This window comes from Acinonyx jubatus, chromosome D1 (genome assembly GCF_027475565.1).
Source record: "Acinonyx jubatus isolate Ajub_Pintada_27869175 chromosome D1, VMU_Ajub_asm_v1.0, whole genome shotgun sequence".
NCBI lineage: Eukaryota > Metazoa > Chordata > Mammalia > Carnivora > Felidae > Acinonyx > Acinonyx jubatus.
Window position 1 is genome coordinate 105151258 of NC_069390.1, and position 13533 is coordinate 105164790.

General features: G+C 42.0%; 1 long non-coding RNA gene across 1 annotated transcript in view; it reads right to left on the reverse strand.

Annotated features, from left to right (window-relative positions):
- Nucleotides 1–7064, reverse strand: part of LOC128311959 (uncharacterized) — a 166360-nt gene extending 159296 nt beyond the window's left edge. The window contains exons 1-2 of the long non-coding RNA XR_008290716.1: nucleotides 5759–7064; nucleotides 5553–5655 (exon numbers count right to left, since the gene is read on the reverse strand). This is a non-coding gene — a long non-coding RNA (uncharacterized LOC128311959). The remainder of the gene's footprint in view (nucleotides 1–5552; nucleotides 5656–5758) is intronic.
- Nucleotides 7065–13533: the final 6469 nt, after the last annotated feature.

Genomic DNA, 13533 nt, shown 5'->3' on the forward strand with positions numbered 1-13533 from the left:
GAACTAGTCATTGGTGCTACTAAAAGAACATACGTTCGGGTTCTGAATTATAATCTAAAGCAACCATCTTCCTTTCTTGGTTTCTGTTATGTTTCTGACAGCTATTTTAGTTGACAGGCATTCCATCCATGTATTTGTTTTTTTTTCCTTAACAGCAGATTGTTAACTTGCTCTGTCTCTTCATCAGCATTAACAACTTTCTCTTGAGTAAAAATCAAAAACCATTTTCCTGGGAAGATGCAGGGTGTTTGGAGTTAGGCTGAGTATGTTCTTCTCAGAGAAATGTATCTACATTTCTATTTGTTATTCAGTGTATGGCGGAGACTTCCTGTATCCGCCAGGCTGAATTACCCCCGGGCTATCTGGCTTGTATTTTCTTTGCACGTAGTTCTGTATCAAATGTTAGAGGGAATACAAGTGAAGAAAACAAGAATCCCATCAAACAATTATAATTCTAGGAATTTATTTTAATGAGATTATTGGCAAATTATGAAAGGACATTTGTACACAGTTGTTTTTCTCGGCACTGTTTATGATAACAAAAGTGAGAAGCAATTTACTGCCCATCAATTACAGAATGGCGTCATTCATCATCAAACGTCATTGAGGATGCACCCATACAATTATAAACTTTGTGGTCATTATAAATGATGATATTCAATATTTATCAATATACAAAGATATCCATAAAGAATTAGTCATTGAAAAGAAAGCTAAATCAGCTTTTAATTTTTATAAAATTTTCTGTAGGCATGTGTAGGCCCATATGTGTGTGTGTGTGTGTGTGTGTGTGTGTAAAGAGTGGATTGCTTACAAGCTTATTAATCAAAAGGTTAGTATGGTTATTTCCCTGGTTGATGGGACTTTGTATATATTTGTTTCCTTCTTCATACATTATTTATAAATTTTACTACAAATTATACAATAAGACTTTCACTCTAAAATAGGAAAAAGAGGCGCACCTGGGTGGCTCAGTCAGGTAAGTGCCTGACTCTTTGTTTTGGCTCAGGTCATGATCTCCAGGTGGTGAGTTCAAGCCCTGCATTGGGCTCTGCACTGAGCATGGGATCCTCTCTTTCTCTCCCTCTGCCCCTCCGCTAGCTTGCTCTCTCAAAAAAAAAAAAGGATAAAAAAAATGAAAAAAAAAAGTCTTTTCATTCTGAAAAAAAAAATTAAGAGAATACACACCCTATGAGAATCCAGTTAGGATTCAAACACAATGAATGAAGAATATGAGACAATACTGTGCACAAATACCGTAAGTCATGAGATGTGTGGCAACACGAGTTGGGAAGACAGGAAAACACATGGGAATTTTATAGAGGATTAAGACCGGATTTGAGCTTTGAGAGGAAACACAAACTCTGGGTAGGGAGAGAGAAAAGAATATTTCAGGCAGAGTGGGCAATATGAATAAGAAAGGAAGGTCTGATTTGGTGGGCTGGTGCTTTTTAGTGATGGAAGATGAACTTGCACAGAAAATTCAGAACCAAAGTATTTTCTAAAATCTGCAACAGCTACAACATGCACATGTGATTGTGTTAGCTTTGTTTTGGATTATTTTATTTTTAAAGTTTATTTATTTATTTTGAGAGAGGGAGAGACACAGGAGGGGCAGAGAGACAGGGAGGGAGAGAATCCCATAGCAGGCTCCACACCGTCAGCACAGAGCCTGATGCAGGGCTCAGTCCCACAAACTGTGAGATCATGACCTGACCCAGAAGCAAGAGTTGGATATTTAACCAACTGAGCCACCCAGGTGCCCCTGTTTTTGGATTATTTTAAAGCAGAACTTCAATGCTGTTGGTAGGCTTTTTTTGTCAAAGTACTCAGCAAGTCCCTCATTATTATCATTTCTCTCTCTCTTTTTTTTTTAGTCCATTTGGGCTGCTATAACAGAAAGCAATAGTTGATGGGGGCTTATAAACAGTAGAAATTTATTTCTCACAGTTCTAGGAAGTCCAAGATCAAGATACTGGCAAATTCACTGTCTGGTGAGGGTCTGCTTCCTGATTCGTAGACTACTGTCTTTTCACTGTGTCCTCCATTGAGGAACAGGTGGGGGAGCAAATGGAAGTAATAATAGCTAACGCTCGCCTGAAGATGAGAGAGACAGATTCAGCACATTAGCATGTTTCTTCCTCTTCTTCTCTTCCTTCTTTTTACTATGGTTTTCTGTCTCTGGGTATTCAACTAGGAAACACCAAAGAACTTCTAAAATCTGAATTGTGGACTTCACTGAATTCATTAAGCCCGTCATTTATTTGGTTACATACTGCGGTAACTAAAAGCTAAGGTGTACCCATCATCCTTTCTATGCACATCTTAACAAGGACCTTCCAGAAACACATTTCTTTAAAGTGAAAAAACGTCTTAAGTGGTGAAAGGGTTAGGCTTTGTGGCGGGCCCGTGGGAAAGGTCTCTAGGACACTGAACACATAGAGAATGTGTGCCCTCATTTCTACAGCACAAGGGTAAAGATTGCTGCATATGCTGAATGATGAGATTAGCATATTCACCATTCAAAATGGGTTTAATGGAAGCCATTATGCCCACTTTCCCATTTAGAATCGAAAGCCCAAATAGGATGACTTACATAAGATTTTTAAAATTATAAAAGCTATAATTTAGTGATCATCTACTATGTACCAGGTACTTCACGTGCATATATCTTGAATGCACAATCCATACTTTATGGATAAGGCTTGGACTTAGGAAGTCTAAGTAACTCATGCAAGCTAACACAATGAGTGATGAAGCCACACTTTACACTATCTCTTTTATTCTAGTGTGCTGCCTCTAGATAGATTTATTCAAGAAATATTATCTAATAGGCATTTTGATGTCATTGAACAAAAAGAAATGAAACATTTTAGAATATAATATTAATAGCCAACACTTAAAATAATGCTTCCAATGTACAAGAAGCTGTTCTAAGAATTACCATGTATGTGCTCATTCAATTCTGTCACCAACCCACTGAGATAGGTATTATTATCATCACCACTTTACATGCGAGGAAACAAAGAAGCTAGCATTTTGGCCAAGACACAAAGTGAATAAGGATCAGAGGTTTAGAATACTAGTCTGGAGTCCTTGGCCAGTACTTTTATGCATTCTTGAATATCATGTACTACTGTATTTAGCAATAGTGATGACACGTGGGTCACAGTCTGGGAATCAGGCATCACAAATTATTTTCTGGGACTTCATATGAATACACCAGCCTATACCTATAGTGTCTGGTAGATGGCTGAGCTTGCTGGTACTTCCTGGGGGCTCAGAGCTCCCACATCTCTTCATTTGCTATCCCCAAAGGAACTGAACTGAAGTGAACTTAGATCGCTGCTTCTCAAATTTGGACATACACTGGAATCACTGGAGGAGATTTAAAAAATACTGATGCCTGAGCCCTACCCCCCACAATTCTGATTTAACTAGTCAAAGGTATGGCTTGGCATCAGGATTTTAAAAATCTTCTCAACCATTTTAATGAGCAGTCAAGTTTGAGAACAACTGACCTAGATCAGCAACTCTCAGTGAATGCCATGGACCCCAGGAAGGTCTCTAGAGGGGGTCCATGAGGTACAAACTACTTTCATAATAATATCAAAACATTGGGGTTTTTTTCCCCACTGTGTTAACATGGCTGATGATGGTATATAACCATTGGTGGGTAAATGCACTGGTGTCTTAGTATGAATCAAGGCAGTGGCACCAAATTTTACAGAGATGTATTTTCACTGTCACATACTCACGTTAAAAAAAATCCGTTTGATTTGAGAATATTCTCAATGAAGCAGTGTAACGTATTAATTTTACTGAAACTTGGACCTTGGATATACATTATTTTTATATTCTGGGTAACAAAATGGAATGTATGCATAAAGCACTTCTGCATGCTTGTCTTAAAAAAGAGTACTTGTGTAATTGTTTGCGTTGTAAGCAAAACTAGCCTTTTTATGCGGAGGTGGGGGAAAGAGAAAGTACTGTATTTTTTACTTGAAATTAAGGCTACTGGGCAAATTATGGTTATTTAGACCTGGGTATTTGGTAGACATTTCCTCAAAAATGAGCAAAGTAATTCTTTACCTACAAGGAAAACAACTGGTAATTTTTTTGTTTTTTTTAACATTTATGTATTTTTGAGAGACAGAGTGCAAGGAGGGGATAGGAAGAGAGACAGGGAGACACAGAATCTGAACCAGGCTCCAGGCTCTGAGCTGTCAGCACAGAGCCTGATGTGGGGCTCAGACTCACAAACTATGATATTATGACCTGAGCCAAAGTCAGATGCTTAACCGACTGAGCCACCCAGGCATCCCAATAATTTTTTAAATTTATTGCCAGAGATAAAATTTTAGCTTTTACATGAAAATTAAAATTGTAGAAAACTTGCATCAGCCACTGTGAGCTATGCTGCCCCTTCATACTTAAAGACTTTCCTGAAAGGGTAAGGGGAGGTATTTAAGAAGTAATTTTTTTTGACAGTGGATAATGAAACGTAGTCAAAATTTGGAAAATTAGCGTAATCTTCCAAATGATCAATACATGATATTAAAAATCATGCATGTACAAAAGACTCACTCAATGTGCTAGATAAACCAATACATTTTTATGTGATGAAGTATGGCCAATTCAGGGATAGGTTTCAAGATTTCACACTGCAATTAACCTGCAGTTGTAAGAAACCACTACTTGTTGAGTTTTGGTAGAGTCAAAAAAGACCATCTACAGTTCTCTGGAAAGACTATTGAAACATTACTCCATTTTTCAAACTATATGTCTGTGTAAGATAGGTTTTCTTCCTATCTTCCAACTAAAGCAATAAATCCTAAGAAACTGAATATAGAGGCAGATTTGAGAATCTGGACGTCTTCTTTTATGTCAGATATTAAAGAGATTTGCAAAAGTGTAATATAACATCACTTTCTTCGGTACTTTTGTTTGAGGTAATATAAATATTTTCATAAAAATGTTAACATGGAATGCATGAAATTACTATTGTAAGTGAAAAAAAATTTTTTTAATTTCTTTCGATGTTTGTTTATTTTTGAGAGACAGAGAGAGACAGAGCGTGAGCAGGGGAGGGGCAGAAAGAAAGAGGCAGACACAGAATCCAAAGCAGGCTCCAGGCTCTGAGCTGTCATCCCAGAACCTGATGTGGGGCTCAGACTGTGAGATATGACTTGAGCTCAAGTCAGACACTTAACTGACTGAGCCACCCAGGCGCCCCATGAATAAATATTTTTAAATGATCTATTTTAGCTTCTAACATAGTAGATATCAATATACAACCAACATAAACAACCTTTCTTTGGGGAACTAAAAAAATTCTAACACAACCAAGGGGCCCTGAGTCCTCAAAGTTTGTGGATTGCTGACCTAGATCGTTCTGTGTTTCTTGGGTCTTAATTGTTCCTGTCACTCCTTATTCCCACCCAGAATTGATTCTGGGTTGTCTACTGGATTAGCTCTAGGCATCCATATGGCAGCCTTGATCTAGTGACAGCCTCAAACATTCCTTGAGCCGCCACCTCTTAACCGCTTACCTTTCTGCCTGCCTTCTCAGGTCCAGGGGAGATTGTTTTTATGTAGGATGTCTCAAGGTAGGGTTCTTTGAGCTCCCTCTTCCCCAGGATGTCTGGGCATTTCCTAGAAGGAGAGATCAAAGCAGGTTCAAGAAGAGCTTCATACTGCTTCTAGAAATACGGCTGCCTTTCCTCTCAGCCATGATTGCTGACTAGGGTCTTCCTACCTGGTAGTACCCATTCTGAGGTGCACTGTTCCTTCCTGAAAGTTGGGATTCTTTTGGATAATTCCCCAAAGCTGTTACATATGTGTATGTATAAGCCTGAGCCTTTATTATGGGCAGGGCTTGTGCGCTTGCTACCAGTGGGGTTCCTGTGTCATTGTGATGAGGATGCATGTCAGTGGAGTGAGTATCTCTAGCAGCACATGCTGACATACCTGAGCCTCAGGGCACCTGTAACCTTACTGAGTCCTTTACACCTAGAGTATTACTAAGCACAGGTGTCGACTCCAGTTTGCTTTAGGTGCAAGTCTGCATCTGATGTGGCATCGGAACCTAGTTCTACATTCAGACCCTGCTCATTCTACTATAAGCCTGGGAAGAGAACACTTACTCGGACGCCGTGGGCTCCTTTATCTCTGACCCTCTGCTCCCTCCAGGTTCTGGGGGGAGGAATCCTGGAAAAATCATCTATTTCATAATTTTCACCTTCGCAAGCACCCCTGGTTTGCTGCCTTGAACGGGATGGCATCTTCTTGTCTGCTTTGTTAGCTTCCTCCCCAGGGACCACTGCAGACAAGCGCTGGGAAAGACACTAGAAACTTTTTGGGGGCATGATAGCACCACCCATGTTTCATTCTCTACTTTTTAATCCAAGAACTCCCTTCAGTGATTCTGCTTTACTTAAATGCTCTATTTGTTATTCCAAGTTCGAAACACAAACTCCTGGGGCACCTGGGTGGCAGAGTCGGTTAAGCATCTGACTTTCGCTCTGGCCATGATCTCACGGTTTGTGAGTCTGAGCCCCACATTGGGCTCTGTGCTGACGGCTCAGAGCCTGGAACCTGGCTTTCGATTCTGCGCCTCCCTCTCTCTCTGCTTCTCCCCTGCTTGAGCATGCTCTTGCATGCACACTCTCTCTCTCTTTTTCAAAAATAAACATTGGAAATTTTTGAAAAAAATAAGTAAAAACACAAGCTCTTTCAGAAGAAAGATACTTCCTATATGTGGCTCACAAATAAATGAGTAACTATATTACTTATTGGCAGAAGCTTTGTGGTCAATAAATACTCCCTAGCTTGAGGGTGACCTATAATATTCTGTGAGAATTGCAGCATAAACTTTGACTTCTTACAATTGCGTGAAATTCAGTGTTCACCAATTCTTTTATGTTCCCACACTCCCTGTGGCCCAACTCAGGGCAGTTGATCTTGGTCAGGAAGCAACTTCTAAATAATGAGTGAAAATTCTGTGTAACTAAGTGAGAACCACAGTCTTAAGAATGTTGAAATTGTTTTTATGGTAGCATTGATGATTAAAAAATCCGTTTCTTGGGGGGGGGTCAGCATCACCTGCTTTCTTGTATTTCAGAAGTTAATTCTTAGCATTTTCCTTAGGTCATAAGTTCTTATCAATTTTTTAAAAAAATTTTAATGTTTATTTTTGAGAAACAGAGAGAGAGACAAAGCATGAATGGGGGAGGGGCAGAGAGAGAGAGAGAGAGAGAGACAGAGTCCCAAGCAGGCTCTGAGCTGTCAGCACAGAGCCCCACACAGGGCTGGAACTCACAAACCACAAGATCACGACCCCAGACGAAGTCAGACGCTTAAATGACTGAGCCACCTAGGCGCCCCTTATCAATTTTTATTTTGGTCCCATCTTTACAGGACAAGGTCTGTTGTATCAAAATGGATTAGACTGCCCCTTGCTCCAGTTCAAAATCGAAGCTCCATGACCACCCTTGTGTGCATTGGCTGCCAGTGCTCATGCTGATTCTACGCCTCTCATGGCAGTGTTCCTTGGCCTTGCTCAAGCTTTGGGTCTACCTTTCATTACCAAACCCCTCTATGTATTGCTTAGGGAAATGCTAGCCCCTGTAAAAATAAACTCCAAAATTATAGTAACTTACAATAAGATTATATGTCATACTCTCCTAAATCCCATGCCATTCTCTACCATACATAGGGTGATTCAGGGAGCGAGGCTCCTCCCACCGTGTAGCTCCTCCCTCCTTCAGATTCCCCCGCACTCTCTGGCTATAGCCCACAAATTATAGGAGGCTGTGCTTCCTAACTGCCTCGGTCCAGAAGCAACTGGTACATTCCTTCCACACACATTCCACTGGTGACAACTATTCATAGGGTCCACCGGGAGGCAAGGGGAGCTAGGAAATGTAGTTACTGGCTGGGCACCCACTCCCCAAGGAATATAGTATGTAAAGCTATAGTATGTAAGGGGGAACACAATCGTTTTTATTGTAGTAAAACATATAAATTATAAAAGTTACCACTTTTTTAATGCATCTTAAGCGTACGTCTCAGGGGCATTATGTATATTTACACTGTGGCGCCCATCACAGCCACCCACCTTCCAAACTTTTTCATCGTCCAAAACTGGAGCTCTGTACCCATTAAATAGTTTCCTGTCCCCCCTCTCTCCCAGACTCTGGAAACCACCATTTGACTTTCTGTGTCTATGAACCTGACTACTTTAGGTACCTCACACAAGTAAAACCATGGGATATTTTTCGTCTTGTGTCTGCCTTATTTTACTTAGCACGACGTGTCCAGGATTCATCTGTGTTGTAGCAGGTATCAGAATTTCATTTCTTTTTAAGGCTGAATAACATTCCACCCTACGCAGACACGACGTTTTATTCACCCACGCATCTGACAACGGACACTTGGGTCATTTTCATCTTTTGGCCATTGTGGTTAATGGGACTATGAACACAGATACACAAGTACCCCTTGGAGTACTTACTTCCAATTCTTCTGGGTATATACCTAGAAGGGGGATTGCTGGATCGTATGGTAATTTTATTTTTAACTCTTTGAGAACCTGGCATGCCATTTTCCATATCAGCTGCGCTTTTCTACATTGGGGAGCACAACCGTTAATGAACAGTTAATTATCTCTGTGACTCTCACGCTCATTAGCTCTGCGAATTTGTGCAATTAATGGATGTCCACGAGTCTCAGTTTCCTCGGAAAAAACAGTTGATCCTCCCTCACAGGAGTATCGCGGGGCTTAAATAAAATAGTGTATGCGAAGCCCTTAGCACGTGGCTGGCACGTAGTATGGGATGAAGGCGCAGTATTTCTTTTTTCCTCCTCATCTCATACACCCCACATCACCACATCCTACTTTTCCCCCATTCGATTCCCTCCGAGCTTTCATTGGGGAAAGTTAGCTACTCCTGGATTAACAGATGTTCCAGCCCAACCACACCACGTCTGGGACCTGTGCTTTCAGGAGAAGGAGCTAGAACGCTTGGTGGCCTGGCCGACAGTTTCTGTGGCTGGCTCTTGGGGAGGAAATGCTTAAACAAGAAGCCTGCAGCTCCACCCCAGGGGGTGCCCTAGGAGATGCTCCTCTGCTAAGTTAGTGCTGGGTCTTTGGGGAAAAACTAGTCAACAACTCGGCGACTAAATCATCCTTCCTAAGGCTTCCCCACTTCAGTTTTAGCTAGGATTGCTTCTCTTGCCTGAACAGTTTTCCAATTCACACCTCACTTTCTTTCTTACTATTCCAGGCGGGCCATGCTGATTTAAACAAGAAACTAAGAGTTACTGGACACCCATCTGGAATGCCAGTCCGCGGGAATGTCCAGTCACACTAACTGGTGGTGCCCTCAGACGAAAACCAAGACCGACCTCCCTTCGCTCCCCTCTGTTCCTCACCTTCTCGCTGGGTCTGTGGGGGCATTCAAGGCTCTGCCTCCGTGGGAGCCATGGGCGAGACCACTCTGGCCTTCAGTGAACAGCCTCCGAATTTTGATTCTGGCCCTGCTGGCCCCTCCCCCAACCCCTCCCTTCACCAAAAGAAGTGACTGGGGAACTTGCTTTCCCTCCAGGCACCAACTTCTTCACCGGGAAATTTAAAGAGGTCAACTAGACCGGGAATTGAATGCGATGATCTCGCAGGCTTCCCCAAACTCCAAAGAGTCTGGGGGCCTTTGCTTTCCTTGACGGTTTGAGGTGCTGCGTGATGTCTTCCACACCTTTTATCAAAGCTAAGAAGACATTTACCAGCAGGGAGACATTTTTCTTCACGCACAAACGTACTCATGATCAAAATGTTGGAGGATTATTGTGTTCTTACATGGCAATACACAATCAAACACCAGATGCTCGGCATATTCCGGACAGAAGGGGCAGCTGAGGAATTCGATCGCTTTCATCTGATAGACTGATAACGAAGAGGCCGACACTGACACCTTGATGATGGCTCAGCCTTTAGGGGGAGACTACCTTGCACATGCCCTTGCACGCCCACAGGAAGAAGCCTACACTGCACTATCCAAGCAGAAGGGAGAAAGATTTTCTTCTGCAGTACCAGCCCAGCCAGTGAGAGACTGTCTCAGCTCAGCCAAGGAAAAGCCAGTACCCTTCAAACTCCCAGTTTCCTCCAATGGAAGGAGGGAATTTTTTTTTTAATTTTAATTTTTTATTTTATTATTTATTTTTTTTGAAGTTTTTTAAATGTTTATTTTTGAGAGAGAGAGAGAGAGAGAGAGAGAGAAAGAGGCAGAGGGTGAGCGGGAGAGGGGCAGAGAGAGGGGGAGACACAGAATCTAAGGCAGGCTCCAGGCGCTGAGCTGTCAGCACAGAGCCCAACATGGGGCTTGAACTCACGAGCCATCAGATCACAACCTGAGCCGAAGTCAGACACTCAACCAACCGAGCCACGCAAGCACCCCCGGACTTTTTGTGTACAAAAGCCTCTTCCAACTCCCCTTTTCACTACAAAATGGCAAAAATAGCAATCTTCTCCTTTGTTTTCCAGACTAGCTTATGGTTTCACCATAGCTTGCGAGTCCTGAATGGCAATTCTCTGCTCTTCCTGAATAAGCCCATTTTTGCTGGCGAAATAACTTAGAGTTTTATTTTTAAAGCTGCCCCCATCTATATGGAAAAAGTATATATTTCTTCTGCCACAAAAGGCCATAAGGAGAAGCACTTTAATATCGATATAATACACTATTTGTAAACACGACCACATCTTGATATCTTTAGCAAACACATACCTTGTTATTTGTGTCTAAGTATCTGTACTATTTATTGCTAACCTCATCTTTTGGATTCTGTCAAGAGTTAGAAAAATGGGTGTCCTCTGGTGTGGTCGAATCCGTTCGGGTCAAGACCTGCCCGACTTTTGTTTTCCTCTCCCTCATTCCTTTTGGGTCCCCTCACCTCCACGGTGCCCAGTGCTTCTGAGGCACGTTCAAGTTCCTCTGTCAACAAACAAAATGATTTCTTACGTGCATTCACACCGGTGTTCTACTGACGTCATGCTCTTCACTTCCAGCGTTTCTTGCGTTTGAAAAGAGAATGGTGTTTGTGGACACCATGCCTAACCTATAGAACGAGGTCTCAAATCAGGGAATTTCAGGCATAAGGGCGCCTGGCTTATTTAGAGAGAAGTCTGATGGCAGAAGTAGCCTCTGGTGAGAGCACTGGGGTGGCTATTTACGTGGCTTACAATTCAAGCCTCTTGCACTGCACCCACAGCATTACCTTTTCTACTAGCTTTCTTATTCCCATGAGCTGGGTTTGAGGCTAAATTAGGTTGATATAAATCTCAGCTGGTGGTTGTGGATGCATGCCTTAATGAATGAGATCTGGTATAGTTTGTCTGGAAATACGACCGTGAACCCCCTCCATCGGCTTCCCTTTTCCTATTCATTGGCTCCGGCAGACGATTTCGCAGGGTGTTTGAGTCACTTCAGGTGAGCCTTCAGCCATGAGCAACCATTGCCACCAAAGCCTCAGCACCGCAGCTGCAGGACCCTGTGGCCCACAGAGGCACGCGGGAGGGAAGCCCGACTCTGTTTATTTGAAAACTCACTTCTCTGATACACAAAACTGCTATGATTCTCCTCACGCCAGGAACCAGAGGCAAAAATTAACGACACGTCAACTCTCAGCTTTCATTCCTATTGGCGTTTGCCTGAATGCTTGGAGTCAAGGAACTACTGGCGTGAACGGAACAGAGAAGCACCCTGAGGATGCCCTGTACTTCTGAAGGGGACAGGAAAATCGAATATGGGGTGGGGAGGACGCAGGGCTTTCTCCAGGTGAACTCCTTCTGGGGCCTGGGGTGGAAGGGGTCAGAAGAACGTGGGAGAGTTTGAAATCATCTCAGGGGATTGATTTTCCCCCTGAGCTGGTCACTCGGGCAACTAACTGGTGCCCCCAGCCATGTGACAATCAGACTCCTCGTCACTCCACACCTCGGTGTCTCATCCTGAGAAGACAATTTCTCTTAAGATTAATAAAGCTGAAAGAGAAGACAATATGACCGTGGAGGGACTACACACTGGATGCCAGAGCCAAGAAGACATCAGCCACCACCGCGGTCTCTGCCCACAAGTCCTTTCTGTTCTTTTTCAGTCTCTGTCCTTTTCAGTCAGATTTAGATCCCGAGTCTTCTTTAAATGGGGATTAGCATAACACAGCGTTCTTTGAAAGTCCCAATAAATAAAAGACACTCTGAAGCATCCCTTGATGTTTAATAGATGTCAAATAATGCTAATGTGCTGTTATTAAAAACGTTGGTTTCCTGAAGTGACTCAGAATTGACTTGTTTTTCTTTCTGCACAGAGAGATCTATTTGGCTGTACAATGCCACCCCAGAAAGATGCGGAGCGGTGAATAATTTAGTAATTGCACAAAAACATTTTGCACTTTGACAAAGCACATAAAAATAACCCTTCAGTTATAGCATATAGTCATTTCTCCCCATTTTTTCCCTTACAATTTCAAAGGTCAGAAAGAAGAGTAAAATTCTTTTGAACAGTGTGTAAAAAGAGTTTTATTAAAAGCAGTCCCAATTAATTTAATATACCCGACCTCTTTACTCCACAGAACAAAAGCTGGAGGCTTTACCTATCAGTTGACTAACTGAATTTTACTTACGGCTATTATTATAAGCCGCGGTCCTGCCATTATCCGGCATTAACATTTACAGCAATGCCTGGTAAACACTGCCATAATTGGTGAGGTGAACCAATGGAAGTTATTTCTATAAGGAAGGGTATTATAGGTCACACATTATGATTGCATGTAATTCTGCATTCAGAACACACACACTAGTTAATTGGAAAGATCTAAGATTTTGTTTGTCTCGTGTTCTTCCCAAGTAATTTGAAGTACTGAGAAAAGCGCGGGAGGCATGTCAGTGGATCCAGATTTGAGTCTTGGCACTATGATTGACTCACTAACAAGGAAAGAATAGGCTTTGTACTCTGTCACTGGAGATGGAATGAGCTTACTCTGTCCTGGTATCTGTCAGGGTTACTGCGATGCTCAAAAAAGACAAGGTGATGTTCTTTGTAAATTGCAAAGGATTTTGCACGTGACAGATTTTCTTTATCAATGATGTAAAGTCCAAGGGAATGGTAGGCTTATGGTGGAAATGAAAAAAAAAATAGGGAAGGAGGGAAAATGAAATATATTTTTGAGTGGCCACTACATACCAGGCATTTTAGAAATTTTCAGCACATTTAGGCCTTCCAACAGTGGGAATAAAGTGGTACGCGATCACTCATTCAATTTCCAAATCAGAGTTAACATCACTTGTTTAAGATCACGTAGATAGTAAGCATTGGGGTGGGCACTGCTACCCTTTATAGTCTGTCTTTCCAGAGAGAATATGTTTTCTCTTTCAAACATAGTTCCTTGCTGAAGAGGCTGATAAGCATATTTATTTACTCATTTGCTTGTTCAACAAAAATTATTTTTTTGCTTTGCTGAATTTTTGTTTGAAATAAGTTTTTT